The 21,950-nt window shown below is 34.0% G+C and overlaps 1 protein-coding gene across 2 annotated transcripts in view; it reads left to right on the forward strand.

Moving 5' to 3' along the window:
- The first annotated feature begins 9,520 nt into the window (after nucleotides 1-9,520).
- Axn (protein axin) overlaps nucleotides 9,521-21,950 on the forward strand; it is a 262,982-nt gene continuing 250,552 nt past the window's right edge. Inside the window, exon 1 of one of the 2 annotated variants that reach the window (XM_085949346.1) lies at nucleotides 9,521-9,759. The gene's annotated coding sequence lies outside the window, so the exon portion shown is untranslated. The remainder of the gene's footprint in view (nucleotides 9,760-21,950) is intronic. The other variant, XM_085949344.1, reaches the window with a different exon arrangement.

A 21,950-nucleotide genomic window follows, 5' to 3' on the forward strand; every position in this document is an offset into this window, starting at 1 on the left:
TATTCATTATGTGTATGACATATTTGTCGAAATGGTAGCCGGTAGACTATAAGAATACTGAACTGTTCTTACACTTGTTAATCTGTCATCGACGCATTAGTCCAGCACCATTTCGTAAGTGTCATGGCGCCGCTCGAGTAAGCTGGCATTTTTTCAATGAAGAAGTCTTGTTCGTGATTTCTTATCAGATTTAGGCGACGAATGTTTATTTTTAGAGTCACATAAAATATTAGGTTCTGTCATAATCATTTTTGAACTTGACTCCGATTTTTTACTACTCTATTTGTGTATGTTTGACTGACATTTATTACGATTTATTGATGCTTGAAATCACAACGCGCACTGTTGTACTAAGTCGGGATTCGTAACGCTTAGAAAGGGTTAAAAAAGTTTTTATTTGTATGGTTTTGATGTGTTTCGGAAATTATAGATATAGATCTTTGCATATTGTGTGAAATTACCTTTATAATACAGTCGAACTTGGTTATTACGATCACGGAAATAGCGAGATCTCGAATTCAATGAGGAAAAATTCGTTGACATTTTAGTGTATGATTTCCTCCATACAAATTCACTTTTATAACGAGCTACCTCTCGGGTATACTGAGCAAAACTGTTAATGTGTCGATCGTTTAAAAACAACATTTTCGACCCTAAGCAATAAAATCCGACTGCACATTTAACTAGACCGATGCCGCCGGGATCGGATTACGTTTATGACACTAGTTAAGTACCTAATTGGTGTTTACGCTGACAACATTGAAAAAGTATCCACGCATATTGTTGAAATTGCATGTAAAAAATCCAAGCTTTGTGAAGTCAGTAGGTACCTACCAGCGCCGGCGGCTCAGCACTTCATTACAATAAACAACTTCTTTTGTAGTTTATGAATGCCATGCTTGTTTCGGGGATTTTTGCTATGGTTTTCAGATGTTTTTATGTTCTATGCTTAAATAGAACGTGGCGCGAAAAATGTTATAAAACAATATAATGAGTAATGCTTAACGAGCAAATTTAGTTGGTCCCATCTTCCTCATAATAACCAAGTTCGATTGTATGTTATATATTTTTCGATAGATTTTTTGGTGGACTTACCGGTTTTTGAAAATACACGCCTCATATCTACTATGTTCAAACTATTGATAAATATTACTTAATAAATATTTTAAAAATGGGAATACAAAATTTGTAATTGACCAAAGTAAGATATTACGCAGTTGAATTTAATATCTTCTATTGAATATTGTCACAAGTTGTAGGTAATAGTTATTTGTGTTTTAGAATTCTTTATACTATAATCATTTATTATATTTTTATAGATTTGTTCATGCAATATGACTATATTCACGTTGAACATTTTCTGATTTTTTTTTTGTAATATTAGGCCGACGCCAAACTTGGGTGAACTGATGTCATGTAACATCATGTAACCAAAGAGATGAACAAAGTATAACTGCATTACATGCAATTTTGATTATCGATGTATCAATTGGACGACACTGCACGGAAAGGAACCGATCTGCAATTTGTTAACGTGTTAAACCACTAACTTCTTTCTCTCTCAAATGTCTTTCAGACAGATGCGTAAAATAGATTATTACATCTTCCGTATTGACGATAAACAGATCTATATAGTTGTTTTTTTCGTTTTTTGTGAGATGATTCCTTTCTGCCTAATATTCAAGTATAGCAGAACTTCGATATAACAGACTAATGCGAGTGAGGGGACGTCTGTTAAAGATGAAAATCCGTTGTATAAAAACACAAACAAAATCCTGTTTCTTCGTCTTCAGATGATATATTCAGACACACCCCTTGTGAAGGTTAATTAATGTTCAGTGTCGACGTGCTTGCTTTCGGTAATTGTGCTTTCTTTGAAAAAAGAATCAAGTTTTGTTTGCACTTTTGAAGTCTTTTTTTTTATTATCAATTCTATAAAATTACAAAAATGTGTGTGTAATATAAGTTGAATATCGTATTCCGACAAATAATTGTTAAATGTTATTAGAATATCATGCGCAGAACATTGTTTACAAGCGGTGACACTTGGATTTAAACATAATATGTAATATTAACAGATGTTTTTAATAATTTTCAAGTTTGAATATTTTGTTTGTTATATCCGAATTCTGTTTGTTATATCAAAGTTCTACTGTATTTAGATTATTTCAAAAAAATGCTTTTTGAAATTTCTTCTGTTCGATTATTGATTTTTTAATGTAATAAGTTTTGTTTTTATTAACCCTAGTCAAAAAGGGCCATAAAATGAAAATTTTTAAGCATTTTATGCTATATTCTGTAACATATTTCTCTGTTAGTATATTTAGCATCTGTGGTTCAAACTATTATTTAAAATAAACATGATGGTATGTTTGAGTGGCGTGATGCATACATAGATCAAGCTATGTTTTTGCGGAACTGATGTAATTGTTTAAAATTTTACAGAAGCCAATTTTACAGCCACAGAAGTGTTGAATTTGCGATGGGTTTACAAGGCATTGCTCAAAAAGCAGTTACCACACTGCCTATTTTAGTAACGATGTAGTGTTTGCATCCGATTATCTCAGGAAGTAGATGAACGGTATGTTTCGATAATCGTAAAAATCAATTGGCGAAAATTTTTGATTGATAACAATGACGATATGTGAATAACGTAAGTGCCGTCACCATTTAACAAATCCTCTGTAATCAAATTTTTATAGCATGTCTCGTACCGAAACAAATATTCGATCTCCCATTCTATTTTTTACGTCCATAAATGTTATGTCAAACAATCAGTGGAGGGAAAGCAACAATGATATTCGTGTTTGCGAAGTGACAAGTTATGTTGTGGATACTATAACGGCGTAAACTTAGCGGGATCTGCTGTATTAGATCACATTATATTTTGGATTAGAGGTCGTACCGCTCGCAAGTCGGTGAGGTCGTCGTCACATTTTGTGGGCTTTGCTCATTTGTCTGTTCAAATTTCTCTTCTAGTTTGAAAGTTATAGTACAAAATGGCATTCATAATTTTTTTTAAAGTCGCTTAATAACCATTTATATAATGGAAAATTACGAAATTATTATTCACAATAATTGTATATTATGGTCATTAATAAAATACATCCTGCAATGTCCATGTCAAATCTTCTCAAACTGTAGTGTTCATTTTCATTAAATTGTAAAAAAATAGTTAATAATTTGATTTGTATGTTATTTATTTACTATTTATTTCCATGTATATAAAAATGCTTTGAAAGGTCTACGCAATTAAGATTTTAGTTGATATCGTAAGATTTAATTGTTAGACGTTATCAGCCAGAGTTTTTCCACTGCAAGATAAAGTCTTTACCTACATATCTTCTTTCATTCTTCTCTGTTCTATTTGTTGTCACAAATTTCCGTCAACCTTGATAGATTGGCCAATCCAATGCATTTTCCATGTATCAGGTACCCACTATAAGACCATTAAATTTGTCCGGCAATTTTTGGAATAACGTGTTGATTTATTTTGTGGTCCTTCCGTTTAATGCTTAACTGTGCTTTTCCTTATTTCATTGTGTTACTTGCTAATTAGAAAAAAAGGAAACTAACATTTTCGCTCCAAATCGAAGCACAACACCATTGTATACACTCAATACGAAAAACTCTTTCCTTTTCTATGCTTCGCAAAACATTTTATTAAGTTAATTCTGATATAAGTACCTACCTACTTTTTGACTGTCATATGAGAATTCATAAATAAAATTCATGTTATAAAATCCTAGCAATAAAATATCCCATTTTTATTCAATATTGGTAGTGATAGTAAGTAATTAATAATCAGTGATAAGAGTTTTACGGAGAACTTTTTCGAAATAATTTTTTATATCCTTGCCAGCAAATTCCAATATTCCTCATATTCATGTGAGTTGGACAGCACCGCTGCGATTTCGTCCATGGAATTCTAAAAAATATGATATATTTTCGTAACCCAGTTTTGACGGGTCTTTAAAAATCTTTTAGGGTTCATTTCTTCCACATTGTAACTGATAATATTATAATATGTTAGGTACAATAATATCCTGGTTAAATAAATACAAATACTGTTCAAAAAGTGTCTGACTTCTGTTTGAACGCGGAAACAAGGTAGTAAGTGGTAGGTAACTTCGTGCTCATGTGTAAACTTTTTCCCGTCTGCAGAGAGCATCAGTTGCTGGCAATCAGCCTGTGAGTGAGGGAGTGTACTCTGCACCCACCCACCATCCACTCACATAACTTAAGCAGTGGTATTGCATCGAGCTTAACGATACCCAAGCGGAAGATTCAACACGATCCCACAGGCATTACACAGATTTAAGAATGGTACAGTCGACTGTATGTCAGTGGAGAGAGAATCACTCGAGCCAAACTGACAAGGTCGTTGACCATGTGCAGGACCATTGTATCACCGTCTGATAACTTGCAGGCGTGATACATTCCATTTCAAGTGTAGATTCGGCCTTGCGGAGAGTGTCGGGAGATGCAACAAAAGCAAATCTGTCTGAAAGTTTAGAAAATTACCTTATTGTAGTCTTAATAAATTGTCCCAGTTTTACTACATTCCCAAGAAGACGAGATCACTGGGAGTAGTGTGTGCATTCCTAAAGGGTCTATTTTGAGGGGTATTAGGGTTTCAGACCTCCAAGTGGGTAATTGTGTTTCTCCTGGACAAAGGTCAAATATTTTTTGAACAGATCTCATAAATAGTTGCTTCACTTACAATTATTTGATTTGGCTTTATTATTACAGGTTTGAACAAATTACATTTAAAAATGATACTGTCCATTTTCCATGTACAGTGTATTTTATTTTAATAATTAATGTCTATATCTAAAAAAGCATTATGTAAGGCTTCCCATGTTATTAGAATATGTACTATTTTCTTATTGTAAACAAACAGTCAATTACAATTTCTAAAAATCTATTTATATTTAATAAGATGCCTTTTTTAATATACTAAGTGTGTATATGATGTACATGATGTGTGTAGTCAACCTTTTTATACCTACCGCCCACTTTTGTATCTCTGTTAGTAGTAAAATTTTCTAACCGCCCACCGGTTCCACGGTAATGCTATTCTGGGACGAGGCTCTTCTTTTGTTTGTGGTCGCACTATAGCGCCATTTAGTATCACTTACTTAACGTGAACTAAACTTATGCGAGGGCGATACAAATAGTATATTTTCTGAAATTTAAATTGTCACGGGGAATTTTATGAAAACATAATGAACCTGGAGCTGGTGGGCGGTAGGGACAAGGTTGACTACCCCTGCATTATATGATACAGCGCAAGATATTAGTCAGAACAATATTAAAATTGATTTCAAAAAGAACTGTAACCTTATATTGTACCGACTAAGACTTGGGATAAGTTAGTAATTACTGGTCAGCAGTAAATGTATTAACCCCCACAAGCATCAATAATTTTTACTAATGGTCACATTTTATTTTAAATGAGATTTGGCATATTTAGTATGTAAATTAACAAACACCCAACTGATTTGCACCTCTGTGTGTCGACAGTTTGATCTCACGGCTGTGCACATTAAATGTGTGTTGTTTTTTAAATGTGTGTTTGATCCAGTGAACTGTCCCAATGACCATTCTCACTATTATATTCTTTACTTCGGAAACATGTTAATTTTTAAAAAAGTTGATAAATAAACATTACTTCGTATTTACTAAATTTGGAAATAGATGACTCAGTATATTTTATTGTTTATTGCGTGACCTGTTATTATATGTCTAAAAATCGTACAAAATAAAAAATTCCGACATCAATTCAACTGCCAAAGATTTCCTATTTCTTCCTTTCATAAATGAAAATATGACCTTATTAACAGACCTGGCTGTTTACTTCGGAATGAGACAAGTGAACTTCACACTCCTGCAAGTATTTTGTCCAGACAGTCCCTCTATCGATGACATTATAAATGTGTTTATCTTACAGAGTGTCATCCCCACTTTACATGCAGACACAATAACAATATTTTTAATTACAAATAAATTGTAATTTGTTTGACGTGCTCTTTGAGATAAAACATCTATACTCTAGGTAACTCAAAGTCAATCCAATGTAATCTTCCTTTTCTTCCAACTGTTTTTTCTTACTCCAACTTAAATGTAGTATCAAACCATACAAAACCATTTTCTGATAATAGGAATAGTTATTGTGTAAATTAAATTTTTATCTACATTTGATTATTTTAAAATTTATTCATTGTATGTTGTCCATAATATATTTCTTTAAATGAATGTACACTGTGCCATTTCTACTGAATAAATAAATCTTCATAGAAAAGCCATTTTTGGTTTGCTAGGTTTGAAATTTTTGTTCTTTGTTTCATTAATATGTTAATACTATTAACATGTTATTAAAAATAATTGTTTTTGCTGATTTATTTATTAAAGTATTAGGTTAGGTTTCTTTTATTTCATTTCATTATCAATGATGGCCCTTTGCTATCTTTCGAAAAATGAGAGAACCAGTGAAAAATAAAAAAAAATATTTAAAACTTTAAATTTAAAGTTTATTTTTTTTTTAAAACCTCGTGTGCGCTTTTTTCTATGTTCATAATATTATTCTATTTACGAATCTTGTATTTATTTGAATTTTATACATAATATTATGTTAAAAATTATTAAAGTACATGAACAAAATTATTGGCTTTAATTTTTCTCATTTTTTCTTTCAAAATTTATACAATAAAAATTATGTCAAATTCATTAAAAATTATCTTATTAATTGGGGCCTTTTTATAAGCAAGCAATACAAATAAAATTGGCATTCAATGTCAAGTTTTACGAAAAGATTTTTTTTTTTTTCAAAGTAAAAGTGACTATTTAAAGTATTACAATTATAATCTATGTACCCATTATGTACAACTTGAATTATATTATTTTTTTCTCAATGTTTATAAATTTATTTTGTTTATTTTCTGTATTTTCTGACAAATAAAGTAATTTTTCTTCTATTAGTGTTTTTTTATTTATGCAGTAAGCATGCATGATTATTATGACAATAATATATTTGAACAAACCCTCCAATATTACTTATGAATAAAAAATGTCCCGAAATTTCATAATAAAATCAAAGCTCCGCAGACATTATTCAATTCAGACATATAAAAATATTCTTTAGAACACCAGAATTTTTGATTTAAAAGACACTGCTTGGTGTTATCATTTCAACCTATCGTCGCTATAGGATTGGTTTGTCGAATATCCGTTTTTGTTGAAATCGACCTTTGAATGCAGAATGATTTTTTGTATCTAAATGGACCAGAACCATCCTTTTCTTTAAATTGCTTTGTTATGAAAACAGCATTCATATGCTGTAAAAACAACAATTTAGATAACTTCATGTATTTAAATATAGGATAATCAAACTTGTTTTTCGTCTCCTGAACATTTAACATTTGGTCTATTCGACAAACCAATCCTACAGCGACGCTGTGACATGATACCCGGAGAGGGTCCTGGCTAACTGACATTTTTTGCGATCATTGCCACCTAGTTGATGCCAAATCGGATTTTGCGAATGAGTCGGTTTGTGTGTTAGTAACTTTACTATCGCAATTTTTCATCAGAGTTTCCATTCATTTTAACACAATACCACGTTTACATGTGCATGGATTTACTGCTGACAGTACGTAGTATCGCGGCCATAATGAGAAAATACATGTGTAAACACGTATTATTGTGCAAGTTGCAAGATTGCATGCATCTATCAAAAAAGTTCAGAAGTTTATGAATTTCCACGCAATAATTGGTACTTGCATGGCGGTGCGCAAAGACCACTGAATTCAAAATTAGCACGTATCACTTGTTCATCGATTTTAAGGCAGCTTATGATAGCATTAATCGATACCGGCCATACGAAGCAATGCGAGAATTTGAAATGCCGACGAAAATAATTAAACTTGTAGAGATGACAATGACACCAGTACAATGCCGGGTAAAGCTTCAAGCGGAAATATCCGAGCCATTTGTATCACTGAATGGCCTAAGGCAAGGTGACGCTCTGGCATGCCTTCTTTTCAATATTGCGCTAGAAAAGGCGATACGGGATGCAAAGATTGATGCCCGTGGCAGCGGCACGATATTTACTAAGCCCGTGCAGCTGCTGGCGTATGCCGATGATATTGACATCATTGCCATATCAGCATTGGCGCTGAAAAAGGCATTCACAGCACTAGAAGCCTCTGCCAAAAGAATGGGTTTACAAATAAACGAGGCAAAAACTAAATACATGCCTGCCATGTCACATCATGAGAAGTCGCACCAAAGTTAGATATTGGTGCATACGGTCGACAGTTTCATATACCTTGGATCTCTTGTAACTCGACATAATGATATTACAGAAGAAATCAACAAGAGAATCATGTCTGCGAATAAATGCTACTTTGGTCTGTTAAGACATTTGAAGTCCCGCTTACTATCTCGTCGAACTAAAAGCACTCTTTACAAGACACTTGTAAAGCCAGTGCTCACCTATGCATCGGAAACCTGGACATTAACTCTGCGAAATGAACGAGCCCTGAACATCTTTGAAAGAAAAATTCTCCGCCGTATATATGGACCGATCAGGGATGGCACCAATTGGAGGAGAAGATATAATGCTGAGCTCTACGGGCTGTACGAAGATTGCAGCGCAGTTCAATTAATTAAGATTGGGAGACTGCGATGGCTAGGTCATGTGCACCGTATGAATGACAGTGAACCGGCAAAGAGAGTGATGTCCAGCAATCCAATAGGACGTAGAAGAAAAGGGAGGCCAAAGATTCGCTGGTTAGATGGAGCTGCCAGTGACTGCCGTATTCTGGGGGTCCCAAATTGGAAAGCGGCCACACTGGATAGGGACAGGTGGAGGGAGCTGTTGGAGGAGGCCAAGACCCACACTGGGTTGTCGCGCCCCTGATGATGATGATGATGGCGGTGCGCATGCGCAGTGGAACGATTGTGGCGAAGTTGCCGAAAGAAACATGATCTACACCGCACCGAATATTTTGACGTCTACCTACTATCTACGAACTTCTATGAATTTGTGAAATAGCACCAATCGGATGACAACATAGCGTCTCAATTACACTTGCAGAATGAGATTGGAGAGACAGATAGTCAGCACTTTACATGTAAACAGTTATTATCGCGATAGTTTAAAATACATACTATTGGTGCAAGTAAATCCATGTACGTGTACAGGCGCTATTACAATAGCATATAGTTTAGGAACCTATACAAATAAAATAGTTTGTAGGAATGCATGCAACCCTAAAAATATTATAATTTTCAATTTTTAATTGTTGGATTGTAATTGGATTTTAAAAATTTAAAATTTTATATTTTTTTGTAACAACCTTTCGCAATTATTTTTACTTGAAAAATCAGGTTTAATTAATTTTTGTTGTGCATGATTGATTAGCCGATTAGAGTAGTGTTGGAACATTTGATGTTTTAACATTTCGGATTGTTGGAACGTACGTACTTTAAAAACGTAGTTACAAAATAAAACGCCAGATAGCGTTAACATACATCAACACCATGGCGAAGGCGACGTCAAGTGCGTGAATTCTTTTTGTTTTGTATTGACAATATTGTTTTATTGGTGTTTTTATATTGTGAGTTAATTAAGGGAATTAAAGTATATAGTTTGTTGAATAGTTGTGTATTTTTAGCAAGGATTTATAAGTGTTTAGCAGTGTAATTTGTGTTTTGAACTCCTCGGATTACTTTGGGATATCAGGTGCAGCTGAGGTAAGAAGTCGCAAGCTTCTTTGAAGATTCCGACAAACTTCTATATTTAACCATTTCTTGTAATGTGTAAATCCGTCTAACACCGTGCTGACATGACAGTATGAAACATTTGTTTGGTTTCGAAGATGATCGTGTTTACGTGATTTTGCAATCTATTCATTTTTGTTATTTTAACATCACTATAAACGCTTGTAAGGTTAGGTTCACCTTGTGGATATTTTTTATGTTGGTATACACAGAAATTTATTACACGGCTTGTCTTGTCTTTGCGGCACGTAACAAATATAAAAGTAATAAACTTTCAAAATAGTTGAATTTGTGCTTTCACGGTTTGGATTTTATGGCTAATTTGGCTTTGCAAAATACGTCAAACTCCGTGTGTTTATGTTAGCAAAACTTCAAAGCGCTTACACGCTCAATCGTCGATAGAAAATAGATGTGAAGTAGGTACCTATTTCACTCGAAGACCGGGAAAGTTTGGCCCAATGTAAAATCTTCTTATTGAAAGAATTCAAAGCGAAGGAAACTCTCCGTGTGGGTACTTAAAAACTACCAAAATATGCGGGCCTAACGTATAAACTTCATAATATCGTATATAGATAGATTGACACCCCCACATCTTTTCGAGTTCATTCAAACTTTTAACTTTTTAAAGAACGTCTCGCATTTTACCAGTTAGGTACTTTTTTCTAGCTAGGTAAGTATAGTTATACATATTTTCAATATCATATCTATGTAACATAGTATATATACCTACTTATGTACTTATTATTATATTGTAAGTACGTTTGTAGAATTTGTAAAATAACATCTATTGTCATATTATTCAATAATTTTATCTACTCGTATAAAATAAACAAGACCGTAAGGCCAAAGAAAGACATTGCTGATGAAATAACGATTTTTCAAGAAAGACCGTTCATATGCTGAATATTTAGAGCTTAGGCTTGACACACACCTGCCTGTCTAAAAACGACGTCCAGAAAAACACGACTGCCTTCAAGAATCTCGTTTTCATAATAATATAATCTCGAACATAAATAAGTGCGATAATATTATTATTGTTCTCCTAGTCAGCATCGACCGCATATTGCGGCTGCAGTGCAGTTTTTTAGGTTAACTAATAATGTCAGATCTAATTAGTTTCCACAGTCAAGGATATAAATTATAAATCAAAGATTTGATATAACACTTAAATTATAAACTCCTGTTTCTTACGATTTTACCGTTAAAAATTTCAACCCTTTCTATTCAAAAATGTACCTTGCAAAATTTATCAGCTGTCTATCCCCAGTACGTATCAACAATAAGTACTTCATATAAATAAATACATAAACTCAGGCCTGCCTATGTAGGTACTCGTAGAGGCAAATGTAAAGATTTTGAAGAAAACCTTCATATATGTAGGTATAGAGATGGTGCCTAAATGTAATAAATTGAACCAAAAAAAGGACCACTGGTCCACTGATTCAGTTAGTTGCAAGTAGGGATTCCAATCCCGGGATCCCGAGCTATTTTCGATATCTATGAATCCCGGGATTGATAAACATAATCTGTAAACTTTTCGGAATTGATCATTTTTATGGAAAATAAAATAAAAACGAAAATATAACAGAAAAAGTACTTATTAGAAATAAGCTGAGTTTGAATGAAGTTTGATTTATACCCATGTGTACCTAAGTTGCCGATTCATTTTATTTTTTCACATAAATTAATAAAAATGAGAAAGATTGGAAAAAATAAAGGTTCGCAAAGTTTAATAAAGTAATTCCACCATGATCTCATACGTTTTACGGTAGTTTCATATTTGGCTGACTTATAATATTTATGAATCGGAAAGGCCATAAGTACACCATTATTTGCTTTACTATTTTAAATCTCGCTAACCCATTCATTAAGTATTTACTATCAGAAACAGCAATCTCATATTAAATTCACATTATTATTTATATTAAAATATTATTTGTAAATATAGTATTTCCAAGATTGAACGTATACAATATTAACAATAAATGTCTTAAATAGTATAAATTATACTAGATTTATTTTTGACCGATTTTATTAATGTTATTTGTAGATATATTTTTTTTATATTAACAATGGAAAAAAATCCCAATCCCGGGATTGTCAAATTGTAATCCCGGGATCAGAATTTTGGCTCGGGATTGGATTCCCTAGCTGCAAGTGACTTCGCATTGGTGGTTCACTTGCTTTACACTACATACTGCTTGAAATTTATTTGCCAATTTGCAGGGCGTATAAAAAAAACAATCCGTCACAATAATACTATACTTCGGCATTATTATTTAGTTGAAAAACCATGTTAAATGTACCTATGTAAAACCGTTTATAGCTGCACTTAATTGATAATAATCACAATGAAAAAAAAACATAAAAAATGGCCGCCACTGCGTTTGTAAGAAAAACGGAACGGCAACTTAGCGATTTTAATATTTGTGGAGTTAGGTAACCTAACAATGCTTATACTTCAAGACTCCTTTTATTACATATAGTCCAAATTCTTTGGATAAATCATTTTACGGGCAGTATATGTAGGTGATTTGCAAGTGGATGGGAATTGTTTGCTGCAATGCCTGTTCCAATGGTAGCAAACAATACTAATTCAACTGTAAATTGCTTTTGCCGTACCCATATACCTACCTAATATGTAATTGTATTTAGTAAATACTATTTACATGTACTTGATAAAGGTCACAATATTAGCTAAAAACGTGTCGTAAACCATTTTTTGTATGTGGTAATTACTGATCAATTAGTAAGTAATAAGTATCTTTATGTATTTCAAATTATGCTATTTCCAATTTCATAAATCGCGAGTGAAACAATATAGACCAGAACGCCGGACATGTCGCAAAGTTTCACATCTTTGATAATCCTATTAAAATAAACAATAGCTAGGTATCAAAATAAATATTTGATAACAGCTTTTATATGTATGCCGCCGCCCCTATGTAAATAATGGTTATTGGGCAATGTAAAAAGAATCGCGACACCCCGCTGTGATGTTTTGAATACAAAAATACGTGTTTTATCGAGGGTGAAGGCAATTTTAATTCTCCCCTGTTGATTGACAGCAGCCCCCTTGTGGTGCCGGAGGGGACGATAACTACACGAGTACTATTTAGGTACATACTGCCATAGGGTAGAAGTAGGCACTATGAGAAATGTCTTTATTGTAGATAGAATTGATTTTGAATTACAAACAGTATAAAATACATCTTTCACCTGGTATTCACCACATACTAATATAATGGGTAGAACCAAATGATAAGGTACATACATGCTTATAATAAATTATCATGAATTAAAACCAAATAAACGCAGAATCTTCATACAAGATAAAAAATCATGTTCACTATTCTATACTAAAACATGGGTCTTGTCGATCCACTTTTCGAGATAATGGAACTAATTCTTTTGTTTTTGCGGGGAGTTGTAAGTTGTAGCCCCACTAGTACCATACAAAAATATGAAGTGAATTATATTCTTGAGATATCGTTTCTTCTTAGTCCATGTCCGCTCCTTATATCGAATACCTATTTATATGGAAATCATGCGGCGCCTCCAAGAATCATTGTTGCTCGCTTTCTGTCTTCCGAGGGCATGTCAGAACTCCGTCGTATACACCCTGTGTATGGTATTTTTTGCGGTCTTCCAAGACGCCAGAATCCGATTGGTTTCAAGAAAATGTATGCCAGGTTGAGAATCTCTTCAAGCGTCTGTAGCACACGAGCGAGCCAGGTCATCATTTATGGATTTTCGACATGACGAGAGATTGAATGGTTTTCATTTTTATCACCTCGTTACTCTTAAATACATACCCACCCCTGCGCATCCAGTGTTCGCCACAGCTACCTGTTCTCGGAGCTTAGTATACGGTTGCTCTTGGCCTTCGTAATGTGCCATGACAGTGTTGCCAACTGTCGTTGACAAAAACATGCCAGACGGGGTACGAAAACAAGGTATTTGACGCTAGATTTTGTGAAAATAAAATTGTAAGTAAATTTACTTATTCTACCAAGAACGAAGTCAATACATTTTCTTTCGTGTATGTATCGAAAAAAGTGCAAAAATCGAAAAAAATGTCTATACGTGTAAAAATCACACATTTTAACAGTAATATATTTCAAAATTGCCAACAAATGCCTATATTGTGTCAACGGCGTACAAGTTTCGTTTCATGCCATTCCGATAATCGGCAAACCTATGTCACATACCCAAGCACACATTTATATGATACCATTTCACTATGAGGATGAGGCCATGAATTCTCCTATTTTTTCAACGTGTTAAATTATGTTGTTTTATTTCTCACGCTACTGAAATAGGTAAAGACCTACCTGCATTAAGTACTTATGTATCAGATAGTCAGAAATTTGATGCGCATGAAAATAAATAAACTAAATATCTAGCTTATTTTCAGCACATTTTTAAAGCTGTTGGAGGGATAAAAAATGCCAGTAAAGCCACAAGCCAGAAGCTAGAGCTAGCCTATCGAAAAATGCTAGATTTGGCCAGAACAACGCTAAATTGGCAACGCTGGCATGACTCGCTATCGTAAAGCAACAGTGCCTACTTATTATTGTATCACGATATCACTGACGTTCATGATGACGCCCCATAGCGAACCCCTCAGTATGCAAATTTGTCGCCAGTTTGTTTACAATACAATTTCAATATGAAACCCCTCGTGAGTGCGTAGCGCGTACGGTAGCCGGCAGAGATTAATCCTATTATTGTCGTTAAAAAAGTTGAATTATAAATAAACGACATCCTGGTGTCAAACGAACGACCCTTTAAAGTAGATACTTATAGTTCGGTACTTTGTAAGCCGATCAATTATTGTTGACGTGCTAATCCGCTTATGTACGGGTATGCGGCGGTATTCGAACCATTCCTGCGTGGATTATCGTCTTTTTATACATACAAGTGACAAATCATCGGGTCGGACGCCAAAATAGGGATCTTCAAAAGATATGATGACCATTGGATTACCTCGTGTTCGGAAATTTGTACCTATGCAGTTCGCCATAACACACTTCACCGTAAAATGTTGTATCGGAAATACATGGTCGTATATTAAAGACCGTCCAACATCTTTGGGTCGTATACTATTGAGATAAGATTCATGTCTGAATAAAACACGGTTCTCTTACAGGAAGCCAGCGGCAAACAAATTTTGAAAATAGCCGATATACTGGATTATTTGTTAAGTTAGGTTAGGTTTTCATTATTGAATTCATGAATTTTGCCAAAATTGGCCATGAAAATTGGCGCTGTTCCCGCCTGGCTTCCTGTAAACCGACTTGTACCTAAAAGTGTAAAACACCCTGTCCAAGGAATTTGGAGTTCTCGGTGCCACCACCACATTTTATTAGCTTGCGAACAAATGCTCTATATTGGCGTAGAAATTATGATTCGGGTGCCCATATGGCCCATACATAATATGAAGCGCCTAGTTTCAAAAGCCCCTAAAACGGTTTTTGAAAATTTTGAGTTAGTTATGTATTTAGATGGATATTTTTGTTACCTATATGATGGCCAAAGATTGAACATTAAAAAACGCCAAAAACCATCAATACGTATGATCAAAAATTAGGGTAAATTTCAAAACCCGCTAAAATGGTTGGGTGTACTTTTCAAATACCCCTAAAATGGAAAGCCAAAGTACTATTTAGAATGTGACGAATTAAAAAATAAATACATGAAGTTCACAGATTTAATAGATATGATTTTTTCTCATTCTTCTCAAAACTACCTAAAATCGTTTTTCTTATTTTTCTCAGAACTACCTAAAATCATTTTAGGGGCTTTTGAAACTAAGCGCTTCATATATAGGTTTAGATATTAGAGTAGTTTTAAGATTGGTTGTGCTAATTAATTGCCGATCCGAATTAAACCACGAGATGTGCTATCAAAATTCAAAACGACCCGAAACGTCAGTGGACACATAATGAAAACTTGACATTAACTAATTACCAATAATAAAAGCATGGATCGGGTTAGTTCTAGACACTTGAGACATCAATACAACTTTAGGCTAATTGTATACAGACAATAATAGTTTTGAGTTACGGTAACACTGATGTACATACTCGTAAATATATACATATTATCTAGGCATACTTCTGCACCCTTCGCCGTGACAATGGATTCGGGATCGTTCTCCGCAGCCGGACAATTTAAGTGCCCCCCTGCCTATTTCCATTCACGACAAAGAGTGTACTCACTCCTCAATAGCAGACGTCGTGATCCGTGGATCGTGACCGGAGCCGGCTCGCTTCCGGCAGGACGTCATCCAAAGCGTGCCTGCCTACAACCCCTTCTCAGTGAATACGGTCGCACATTATTTGCACATCATTATTTCTTTTTTCTTCTACGGATAGGTACATACATTACTGTGAAAGCTATTTCTTTTTCATTACTAATGGACAACGATCCGCCATTCGTGTGATCCTCTTCTTCGTCGTGTTTGTCTTTAATGGATACAGCGTGTGGCTCCAGAAGTTTGCAGAGGTGACACCATTTTACGGTACATAACTAAATGTTGTGGCTTGTCCTCTCATTTCCTTAACTCATTAGGGACAATGTAGATTATTGATTAATTTAATAAAACGCAAATTTATAGTACTTATTCCACTTTTATTATTTAATAAATCTGGACCGGTTTCGTCCGCCTCATAGGGACAGCTAAGATGGTACTTCAGTGAAACGGCAAATAATTTTCAACTATACGTGCGACGAAATTTTGGACTCGCTGGCAATCGGAGAGCGAACGTCGAGCTGTGAACGCGTCAATTTGTTTCGTGATGGCGACGGGGGTATTAATTCTTAAATCTTGTAAAGATGACTAAAAAACGTTACTCATTTACTTGAAAAAGAAAACATGTCAATGAATAGATATATTATTATTGTTACTAATAGAACAATAAACAGAACATGAAATGGACGCATGTTGGATTTATATGACAAATTATATTTCGTTCGGCACGCGTCATTTGCACAATCCGCGCATCGCCTAGCCACGATCTTTTTAGACCATGCCTCAACTGAGGTATAGCCTTAAGAATAAGTACTAAAAATTGCGTTTTATTAAATTGATCAATAATACAATGCAGTTCCACCATAAATTTACAGTTAACACAAAAAGACAATGTAGATTTTGCATTTTCATTTAAAAAGGCATACTGGTTACTTACTAAAATTGATATAACTCATTTATAATTCGATTAAGTAATTAAAATTAATCCTTTAAATATTTATAGGTATTGAATTCTTCTATTATTTATCTATATTTTAAGTTAATTGTGTGTCAAGAAAACATGTAAAATATAATTTTTAAGCCTTTTCTTATATCAAATGACAGAGGTTAAAAAGTCTATGATAGAGTTAAATTACGAGGGTGGGTCAATAAGTCCTTAGAAAAGCCGACAGGTGGCGCGACTAGTACTGTAAGCGGTTTGTTTTCATGCAGCGGCACTACCGATTCAGTATGCTGCGAAGTTTCAATCAGATTGGTCGGGTTGTTGTGTGTTTCTCGTACATTTAAAAAAAAACTTGTGGAAAATGGAGAAAATTGAGTTTAGAGCTGTTATTAAACATTTTAATATAAAAGGGTTAACAGCAAAGGAAATAAAAAATGAGTTGGATTTAGTTCACGGCATATCTGCTCCTTCACTTGCAACTATTTATAACTGGTTAAATGAATTTAAACGTGGTCGTACATCAACAAAGGATGAACCACGCTCAGGGCGTCCTGTAGAGGTGACTACACCAGAAATGATCAATAAAATCCACGATATGGTGTTAAGTGACCGAAGATTAAAGTTGAGTGAGATAATTGAGGTTACAGGGATCTCAAAAGGTAGCGTCATTTCTATTTTACATGACAAATTGGGCATGAAAAATATTTCTGCAAGATGGGTGCCGCGTTTGCTCACAGTCGACAATAAACGCAATAGGGTGGTGGCCTCTAAAGCCCCGTTGTCGCTCATGCAACGCAATCCGGATGAATTTTTTCGTCGCTTTCTGACTGTAGATGAAACATGGATACACCACTATACTCCCGAGACGAAAGAACAGTCAAAGCAGTGGATTGCGAAGGCAAACCATGTCCAAAGAAGGCGAAAACCGTAAAATCAGCTGGTAAGGTTATGGCTACTGTATTTTGGGATGCACGTGAAATTATTTTCGTTGACTATTTGGAAAAAGGAAAAACAATAACAGGGGATTATTATGCATCTTTATTGGACCAGCTAAAAAACAAAATTGAAGAAAAACGGCCTCATTTAAACAGGAAAAAAATCGTCTTTCATCAGGACAATGCCCGTGTTCACACATGTTTACGATCAATGGCTAAAATTGAAGAATTGAAGTTCGAATTGGTCGACCACCCACCGTATTCGCCAGATTTAGCCCCCAGTGACTTTTTCCTTTTCCCAAACTTAAAAAAATGGCTAAGTGGACAACGTTTTTTTTCAAATGAAGAAGTTATCGATCGGACAAATGCTTATTTTGAGGACCTTCCGAAAACTTATTTTTCTGACGGTTTAAAAAAAAATTGAGAAACGTCTTACCAAATGTATTGAGCTCCAAGGAGATTATGTTGAGAAATAAAAAAAAAATACAAAAATAAAAACTGTTTTAATGCTTTTTTCTAAGGAATTATTGACCCACCCTCGTATAAAAGAAAGATATACTAAAACTGGAGCTAGGAATAATATAATACTCTTCAAGGTATTTAGAAGATGGAAGGCCGTTATATGTATTTTACTCTCTCAAACACCCCGTACCTAACGAACTGGTCATTATTTTGACAAACTTAAATAAAAGTAGATTTTATAAATGAAACAATTCTTTAAAAAAATATATCTGACTATATAAAGTAACTAACATCATAAAATGATAGCTACATCTATTAATGTTAAAAAAACATCAAAATAGGATTACAAATGTTTGATTTTCACCATTTGTCCTGGATCCTGTAACAGCGGCACAACATTGGCGTCGATTGAATCCAATGGGTTAATTAGTGATCATTCACAGTTAGTAGAATGCTGTCAGATTCTCCTGACAGTGTAGTCGACTCGTTTAGGTGTTGGTATAGTTATTTTCAAATAACACTAACACCGTTCCAAAGTGATTTCTCGTGGCCGCAATGCCAGAAGAATCAGTCCTTCCTCTTACATTAGTGTGATGGTATATAGAGTCTATAGAAGTTTTACTTATAAACAATAACAATACTTTGGGCCCTCGTTGGTCGCCAGTTATAGTAGGTATCTATGTTGTATTCTTTATAAAATAGAAACACTTCCGGTTTTAGTATTTATTCCGAGTTCACATAGATTAATCAGAATACTTCAAACGGTACACGAAGGTAGATTAACGAGATAGGACGACTCGCTCGACCAAATAACCGTCCGAACTTGCCAAAGGATTAGTTCAGGTCAGGTAGGTATCACATTTGAAAACTAGATACCATACTTATCACCCCAGAAACTAATCTCGATAGCGTAAGGTGCTTAGTTTCAAAGTAGAGGACATGTATTATTAAAAGGGTCAGAAGTAGGGAATCCAATCCCGAGCCAAAATTCTGATCCCGGGATTACAATTTGACAATCCCGGGACTGGTCCCGGGATTGGCATTTTTCCATAGTTAATATATTTTTTTTATATTTACAAATAACATTGATAATATCGGTGAAAAATAAATCTAGTACAATTCATACTATTTAAGACATTTTTATTGTTAATATTGTGTACGTCCAATCTTGAAAATACATAAGTTTAATGGAGTAAATAATATTGTAATATAAATAATAATGTGAATTTAATATGAGATTGCTGTTTCTGATAGTAAAGACTAAATGAATGGGTTAGCGAGATTTAAAATAGTAAAGCAAATCGTGGTGTATGGCCTTTCCGCTTCATAAATCTAATTAGTCAGCCAAATATGAAACTGCCGTAAAACGTATGAGATCATGGTGGAATTACTTTGTTAAAAGTGCGAAGCATTGTTTTTTCCAATCTTTCTCATTTTTATTAATTTATGTGAAAAAATAAAATGAATCGGCAACTTACATATGGGTTTAAATCAAACTTCATCCAAACTCAGTTTATTTCTAATTTAGTTATTTGTTATTAAAAGTATTATTTTCGTTTCTATTTTATTTTCCATAAAAATTGATAAAAAATCCCGGGATTCATATGTATCGAAAATAGCTCGGTATCCCGGGATTGGAATCCGTAGACAAAAGTAATCAGACTAAACTGACTTGGCTGTGGGAGATCTGGGAAACATCTTTGAGAGATTTCAATTTCGGAGTCAAAGTAGAGTTAAATCCTAGTCTGTCTACATAGCGCGTGCGATGTCTAGTCAATGGGCAACGCCATCTATGGATCTCTTTTCAAATTTTATGCCTGCTATAAGTCTAAATAATTATGATGCTGTCTTCCTCGATTTTAATAATATGTTATCTTTTAAAGAAAGCTGAGCACGTCTGTCGATACTAAGTGTCAATTTGGCGTACTTAGCTTTTATGCTGGGGAAAATTACTACTCAAAGCGAACCGTGGCGTACCCACCTACTTACTTGCTCTGTGCAAATTAGATTAAATAATATTCCTACACATGTTAACTGTATAGTTTGTAGTGTTTATGCCGGGGACCTATTTGCGAATTTCTCTCGGCATGTTTCTCTAGAAACTAACGGCATTACTGATATTTGTAATGTAATGATTTTCGCATACGTATTATCAAAGTTAGTTTTCTTGCCAATTTCTCAGATGACTTGACTAAGTGAGTGCTTACTTACCTACTTGTTAAATGTTTTCCAAAATTGTGCTAGTATACTTGCTTATTGCTAATTGGTATCTACTTACTTAAATATTCTTCTTATGTGCGTATACGAGAAACTTCTAGATAAGTTGGAAAATTATTTGTGTATGATTTAATTTATTAACTGTTTTCCATATACATATACCTACTACTTAAATAATTGATCTCAGATATATAATATCTATTTTTGTGGGCACGTTCTTACAATTTATGTAATATAATATGTAAGTATGTATTTTAAATTCAGTGTTTATTTACTCTATAATAATATAAAAAGATAAGCTTAAATCTGTAACATTTTTTCTGAGATACCCATATACTGCCCTGCTAAGTAAAAAGACAGTGTTTTTAGAGCGGAATGCAGAAACATTTGTCATAACTAAAATTTACTATAGCAGAAAACACTATGCAGAAACATTGTCCTTAGTTAAGATCATTTCTATTGAAAATAATACCATATTTAAAAATTCTCTTTTCTATAGTTTAGGTAAATTATTTTATAATTGTTAAACGATGACAAAAATATGACAACTGAATTTTATAAATGCAATAACTATAAATACATATTAATATTTAATTATAATACTCTTATGTTTCCGTCATAAGTCATTATACGTGATTCCACAGGCACCGCAAGATATTTTTTTAACATGGTAACACTAGCGTCAAGTGTCATTCTATCATCTGGCATCTTGTATTTCTGCGGGCTGGCGTATAAAAGTAAAATAATATTCTGTAAGTACATGCCAAACGAATTAACACTATCAATATAAATATTGAGATACATTGTTTAATGAATTTGATTGTATGGACTGTTTTATAGACATGCGAATTTATTTTGACAGCAGCTGTCAGTGGTAAATGTTAATACAGAAGGGGGCGTATTCATAACAAAAGTAGTATATTATGGTTAAGGATTCCTTAACTCTATACTCAGGATTGTCTATAGTTAAGTCATGCTTTTCGGCGACTTATCCTTAGGATCGAAATCTTAGATTGTGCATGCCGCTCTTTGTTTTATCGAAATGAGAACCCAAGTTTTAAACCACCTTTTCTCTTATAGGTATTATGTAAAATTATTGGATATAGTAAATAGACACTGTCTATTTAGCATTGGCGAAGGGTGAAGGACGGCTGTTAAGATCCGACATAAATACTGCACACATTTTTTTTCAGTCATACCTACGTCATTGTTTTTATTGATCTAAGACATTCTAAGACTACAATTTACAGATGATGTTGTTAAATTTTAAAAACTAATTAAACCCTGCCTAAACCAAACAGAGGTGCACACTTTTTCGTACAAATTTATTGGTTTTCGTTGAATTAAGAAT

Source organism: Rhyacophila brunnea, unplaced genomic scaffold (assembly GCF_057557595.1).
Source record: "Rhyacophila brunnea isolate RB1 unplaced genomic scaffold, BYU_Rbru_1.0 scaffold_22, whole genome shotgun sequence".
Taxonomy (NCBI): Eukaryota; Metazoa; Arthropoda; class Insecta; order Trichoptera; family Rhyacophilidae; genus Rhyacophila; species Rhyacophila brunnea.